Source organism: Epinephelus moara, chromosome 20, assembly GCF_006386435.1.
Source record: "Epinephelus moara isolate mb chromosome 20, YSFRI_EMoa_1.0, whole genome shotgun sequence".
NCBI lineage: Eukaryota > Metazoa > Chordata > Actinopteri > Perciformes > Serranidae > Epinephelus > Epinephelus moara.
Genome location: NC_065525.1, coordinates 32,725,996 through 32,731,782, shown reverse-complemented (window position 1 = coordinate 32,731,782; position 5,787 = coordinate 32,725,996). Strand labels below are relative to the sequence as shown.

General features: G+C 42.7%; 1 long non-coding RNA gene across 1 annotated transcript in view; it reads right to left on the bottom strand.

Annotated features, from left to right (window-relative positions):
- Positions 1-257: 257 nt before the first annotated feature.
- LOC126407686 (uncharacterized) overlaps positions 258-5,787 on the bottom strand; it is a 60,752-nt gene continuing 55,222 nt past the window's right edge. The window contains exon 3 of the long non-coding RNA XR_007571813.1: positions 258-2,121. This is a non-coding gene — a long non-coding RNA (uncharacterized LOC126407686). The remainder of the gene's footprint in view (positions 2,122-5,787) is intronic.

The window sequence follows — 5,787 nt, the reverse complement described above, 5'->3', positions numbered from 1 at the left end:
GGACTCTGAATTCAGACACAGATATTGGCAAAAGCATACAGATGTGCTGCACTCCACTCCAGCACTAACAAATCTGTTTCCTTTGATATTAACAAAGAAGAAAACATTCGGCTAGCAACTTTTAATTCTAAGACAGTGCTGACCGTTGTTTTCGCCAGTTTACGTTGACAAACACTGTCGCTAATTAATGTTAATTTTCTAGGCAACTTATAGGCAACTTAAAGGCAGGCTACAGCCGCGAATTGACTTGTGCCAACAACTTTTTAAAAAAATTGTCAAGTATTTAATATTAGGTTTCATAATCATGAGATGAAGCTTGAATCACTGCAGAACGACAGACACTTGTTAAAGCTAAACCAGCAGCGTACCTACACACACCCCAAACGAGCTATTACCAGCTAACTCAGTGGCACAAAGCAGGTGGTGCTTTGTCACATAATACCTTAACATGACTCAAAGTTTGCGAGGTATCTCACTGGACACAAATGCTGGTCTCCTGGGGAAGAGTCCTATGTTTGTTTGACCCATCCACCACCCCAACCTGCCTCAGTACACAGACTTTCACTCTTTATACTTCTTCCTTCTTTACTGCGGTCAGCACATTGGTCATGTTATCACAGCCTTCACGATTACTTGGGTTACACATGAATTCTGATACATTACTTTTCATAGGTAAATGTAAGTACAGCACATGAGAACAGCCTGTACTAGTCAAGATAAAATGATTAACCACGATTGTCTAAAAATTAACATTCAACAATTTTGATCATCAAGTAATTAGTCAGGTAATTTTTTTAAGCAAAATTTTCCAAAAATGTGAAGCTCCAGCTTCTCAGATGTGGATATTTGATGGTTTTCTAGGATGATGATTAATAAACTTAATATCTTTGGATTTTGGACTGTTGCTCGGTAAAAACAAGACATCTGAGGCGTGGGGGGATTTGGCAACAGTCCCAACTCTCTAATGTATTAGCAGGTAAAACACACACCTAGACAAGCATGCACAGATGTACCTGAATAGTGAAAGAAACCAAGTGTAATTTGATTGCTCACTGATGGGCCGATGGCAGATGAGTGTTGACAGCATGTGGGAAGAGACAGGCAGCTGCCTTCAGCTTCACAGAATACAAGCAGCCACTTCTTTACTCGTCTTTTTATTGCAGTAAATTGTTCAGTCTTAAGTGCTCTCCATTAGGGCTTGTTGAGGTGGGCGATAACACTGCTGCCATATGGTGCGCGAGCTTACATCAGTGTAATTTTCTCAACACTGTCCCTCCCTATTATCGTTTGATCATTTTCTGAGAAATCTGGTGCATTCAGTCAACCTCACCAAAAACATTCTGCATGATTTGGGATAAACGAGCGAAAGAAATCAAGAGTGACATCAAGAAGTAAATAGCATAGATGGATTCAAACTAACAACTGACGTCACATGGAGCGAGAAATCAAGTAGATAACAGATAAGTTTGTAACACTGTGTTTAGAGTTCTTTAAGGTCTGTGTTTAATTCTCATTTGACCTCAACTGTCTAAACTAATCATTTCAACTATGTTATTAGATCAGAGTATTTTCTTCTCCATTTATACATTTATTTCATGAGCTTTAGATCAAAAGAAACCAAATCGGCTATTCCAAGTCAGGAACAGCGAGGTCTACATGCCTCCATGACCTTAGAAGTTTTGTTATTCGGGTCAGTGGCTACTAGTTATGTCTCCCATGTCAAATTGGACCCAGGCAAGCAGCCAGACGGGAAAAAAATGGATTCAAAGTCTTAGGCGACGTTGCCAAAAGAGGACAGATGTGGGTTAGCAGGGTCCCCCACTGAAGCCAGGCCTGAGGGAGGTGGCCAGGCCTGGACCCAGGGAGCTTGGCTCGGCTTGGCCTGGGCACACATTATAGATCAGCCTTGCTGATGCCTGTACACACACACAAGGAGAGGAATGTCAGGGAGCTCAGAGCTTGTGCGGGACGTTTTGCAGTATGACTGATGTGCGCAGACTCAAGCGTATGTCTGTGCTCAGTGTTGGCTCTGTCACAAATCTCCACAGCTGGGACTGGACTCTCTTTTCATGCTGAGATGTAGTTGGAGATACTTCAGCGTCCCTGGCTGTAAATCCCATCCTACATAGAAAAGGAAAGACAATCAAAAGTTACCTTAAAGCAGCTATAATCGATACTTTCATATTTACAATAGATCAAATAACTGTGTAATGTGAAAGCGGTCAGTATAACTATGACAATGAATGTATTTTTAATACCTAAAACCCAGGCACAAGTCTTTGATCCATGTAACTGATAACCAGACTTTGAACTGTATAGACTTGGTCTGTAGGCTTCAGCACAACAAAGGTGGAAATAACAACAATAAACACAATTAAAACAAACAAAAAAAAACAATTTAACTACATAGTCTAGGCACAGTTGTGCCTGCTCGAATTTTCCCCTTGTCTCTCTTGACTTATTCAAGAGAGACAAGTGACTGACTTATTCATCTCATAACGTGCCTAACTTTAATGGATCATAACTTATCAGGTCTGGAATTAATCTGCAGATCCTCTGGTTCAAAGTGAGACCGAACTTTTCTTTGAATGTCAGTTTTGAGCCATGACGAAGGCCAAAATGTGGTCCGCAACAGACTGTAAGGCTTGTTATTTTTAGCCGAGCTGGTTTATGGAAAACTTTCGGCCCCATCTAGCCAGTTAAGAGGAGTCAGCAGTCAGTAAAACAGAATTTTCAACAATTCAACGAGAGATCCTTGAGCATTGTCATAAATGTGCACACAAAATATTAGGCTGATCTGTCCAGTAGTTTGCAAGATTAGCAGTGGACAGACACACAGGCAACTTTACTGTTTCTGCTGTGTTTTTTCTCATAGTGTTACACTACTACTAACACTACCTGTTCAGCTCAAAACGGCAGACACAAAGATGGCAACAAGCTTGTTAACATAGTTAAGCATTTAGAAGCTTAGGAGAACAGTCAGGGAAATATCGGACTTTCATTCAGAAACAGTGCTCCAAATAATTGCTATTGTTCCTCTGCATCATCTGGATGTGTAAATATGCAACTGTTTGCTAACAAGTTCACCTGATCATCGCATCTGTATGATCTATATTTCTTCGCAGTCTGTTTTTGTTGCTCCCATGTGGCCAAAAAAATCAGTTATTGCAGGTTTAATATACAGATCTGACAGAATGAATTGGGATTCTGTGGACCTCCACTATGCAACAAATCAAGTCTCAGCACGCCACTGATGGCACGCAAACCTTCATCAGACAATAACAGACTTGACGTTTCTGCCTTCTGAAATGTGTGCAGGGATACACTGAGTGTTTCACCAGACTGATGAAGCAGACATGCATCTATATACATCCAGCGCTTTAAGAAAATTGCACTCTATCTGCATGTTACCATTTTAAAGTAATGCTCCACATCATTTTGTCATAATTAAAAGCGCTGTGTTCATCTCTCTCTGCTTTGTCGCCACAACAGTCTCCTTTAATACTGAATTTCAATTTCACGCAACTTCAATTAGCTCTCATCTGTAATAACTGACACACAGCGGTTTGTAAACAGAGGCGCTAAGCACATAGCAGAGAAAGAGAGCGGGGGACAAGTAAAGCCTGCTTGTGTCAGTCTCTGCGGTCCCTTGTGTGCTGTGTTTACGCATGTTGACTTCTTCAAACGTGCATGTTAGGATGCTCGATTATTACGCAACACACCGCAAAACAGAATGCAATTAGCAGTATTGGTGTGGACAGTTTTCTTTGATGTTAATGAAGAGAAACGTTTGAAGAAGAAGAAGAAGAAGAAGGGGAGACGCTCACCAGCAAAGCCTGGTTGCCATGGCAGGGCTGACGCAAAGACCAGGACCATCCGCACTCCCTCCTCACACACACACACACACACACACACACACACACACACACACACACACAGTTGTTGGCTATTTTAGGCTCCACAAGACTGTAATTTGAGTGCTCCATTTTTGACCATTGTAACTCAGGGTGCAGATGGGGGGAAAAACGAGAGGGATCAGAGGCTGACAGGGGTGGAGGTTAGAGTGACTAGCAGGTGAGGGTATAATGGGAACACAGCCCAAAGTGCCAGCAGGCAGGGTCAGGGGAGCCACTTGTTAGCCAGCTCACCTTTGCCCCCAGAACACTCTTTCATCTGCTTTCACCAGAGAAAGCCCTCGTATAGACAGACATCCTCTCGGACTGCCTGTCGAATAGCACTTTAGTCTCAAAAGCATTTTCACAGCGTGATGACGGAAAGTTTTTCTCTCTGTTGTGCCCCTGTAGAAAACAAATTGCTATGCTTCCTTTTTGCAATCACAGATTCTGGACAATTGTACAAAATTGTTCATAACATCTGTTGGTATTTTCATGTTTCTGAACACACTAGGGGGAGCGTGTGCCTGTGAGTGTGTGACATGAATAAACGGCTTCAGTGAGTCATCCAAGTGTACTATACTGTAGTCGTATACGTTGTACCCATACTGACAGGAGAGCAGCCGCGCTGGACAAATGCCACTTTGGATTCCTTGCGTGATGAGTGGGTGGAAGTCAGATCTATTCTAGGACCTGGACAGGGTTTGCTTTTCAGACATCAATTAGCCTGGAAATAGCAGCAAGTCAGAGAGATTATTACCAGGATGAATCAGAGAGGAGGCAGACACCTGCGCCACACTGCGTATAATGGAAGATCTCAGGCAGCTGTCATGCACATTTGAGTAAAGGCAGAGAAGCTTACATGTGACTTGATCTGAAAGCCTGAACCAATGGGCATCAAGGGCTTTGTCTTCTTGTCATTACTCCTTCTGTACTAGATATTTTTATTAATACTATCATGGATTCTCTGTGGAACAGAAGTACTTCAGATGAAAACAGGATTAAGCAATATTATTAAACTGTGGTCAGGGTAAATCAACAGGTTTAGAGTCGTTAATATAGAGGTCATTATCTAAACGTAGAATGTTGAAAACTATTGTGTTTAAGTATTAAGTTATGGATAATTGGTTTTCCATTGAAGAAGAACTGAAAACAATCTGCTGTTTAAAAGCCCCCCAGTCCCTCAGGCTGATTCTCATACTAAAGGTTCATTCTCACTGCTGCAATACGGAAATGCGGGACGGATTTCCGGAATATTCGCGCAGCGCCTTTCCGCGCTCAATCCATACACACAGGCGCGGACGCGGTGCGGAATTTCGCGTTGTTGTGTTCCAAGTCCGCGCTGCGTGAACGGGTGCGGATGAACTTGGACGAGAGTAGCAGCAGCGGCAGCTAGCTAGCAAGCTAACGTTTAGCAAGGTGTCAACATCAACTTTCTTTAGCACTTACCACTCTCACCGCAGCCACCAAGCTGGACAATGGACTGCCAGATGTTGTCCTTTAATTCATTGTTCATAAAATCATCCCGTCTTTTATCAAAAAGGACGGGGTGCTGTGAAATTATCAACCTTTCTCCCATACTGTCCTGCCTGATTCCTGATGCCTGGATTTCGGACTCTCCTGGTCTGTGCGACTGTAAACAATTTAATTGGGCCAGCTGTGTAGTTCCATAGACATATATATACATAGACGCCGCATTGACTGCCGCTGCCTATCAGAGCCGACGTCCTCGCCGGCCGCCATCTTGGATGGGTCTCGCTTCGCCTCCACAGTGCATTCACTTCTATTGAGGAAGGAGCTGTATGCACAAGTAAAATTGAAAAACTCACTGAATTTTCAACTGATTTTCACGCGGTTTGGTTTGTTACAAACGGCACACATGTAGTTATGATAC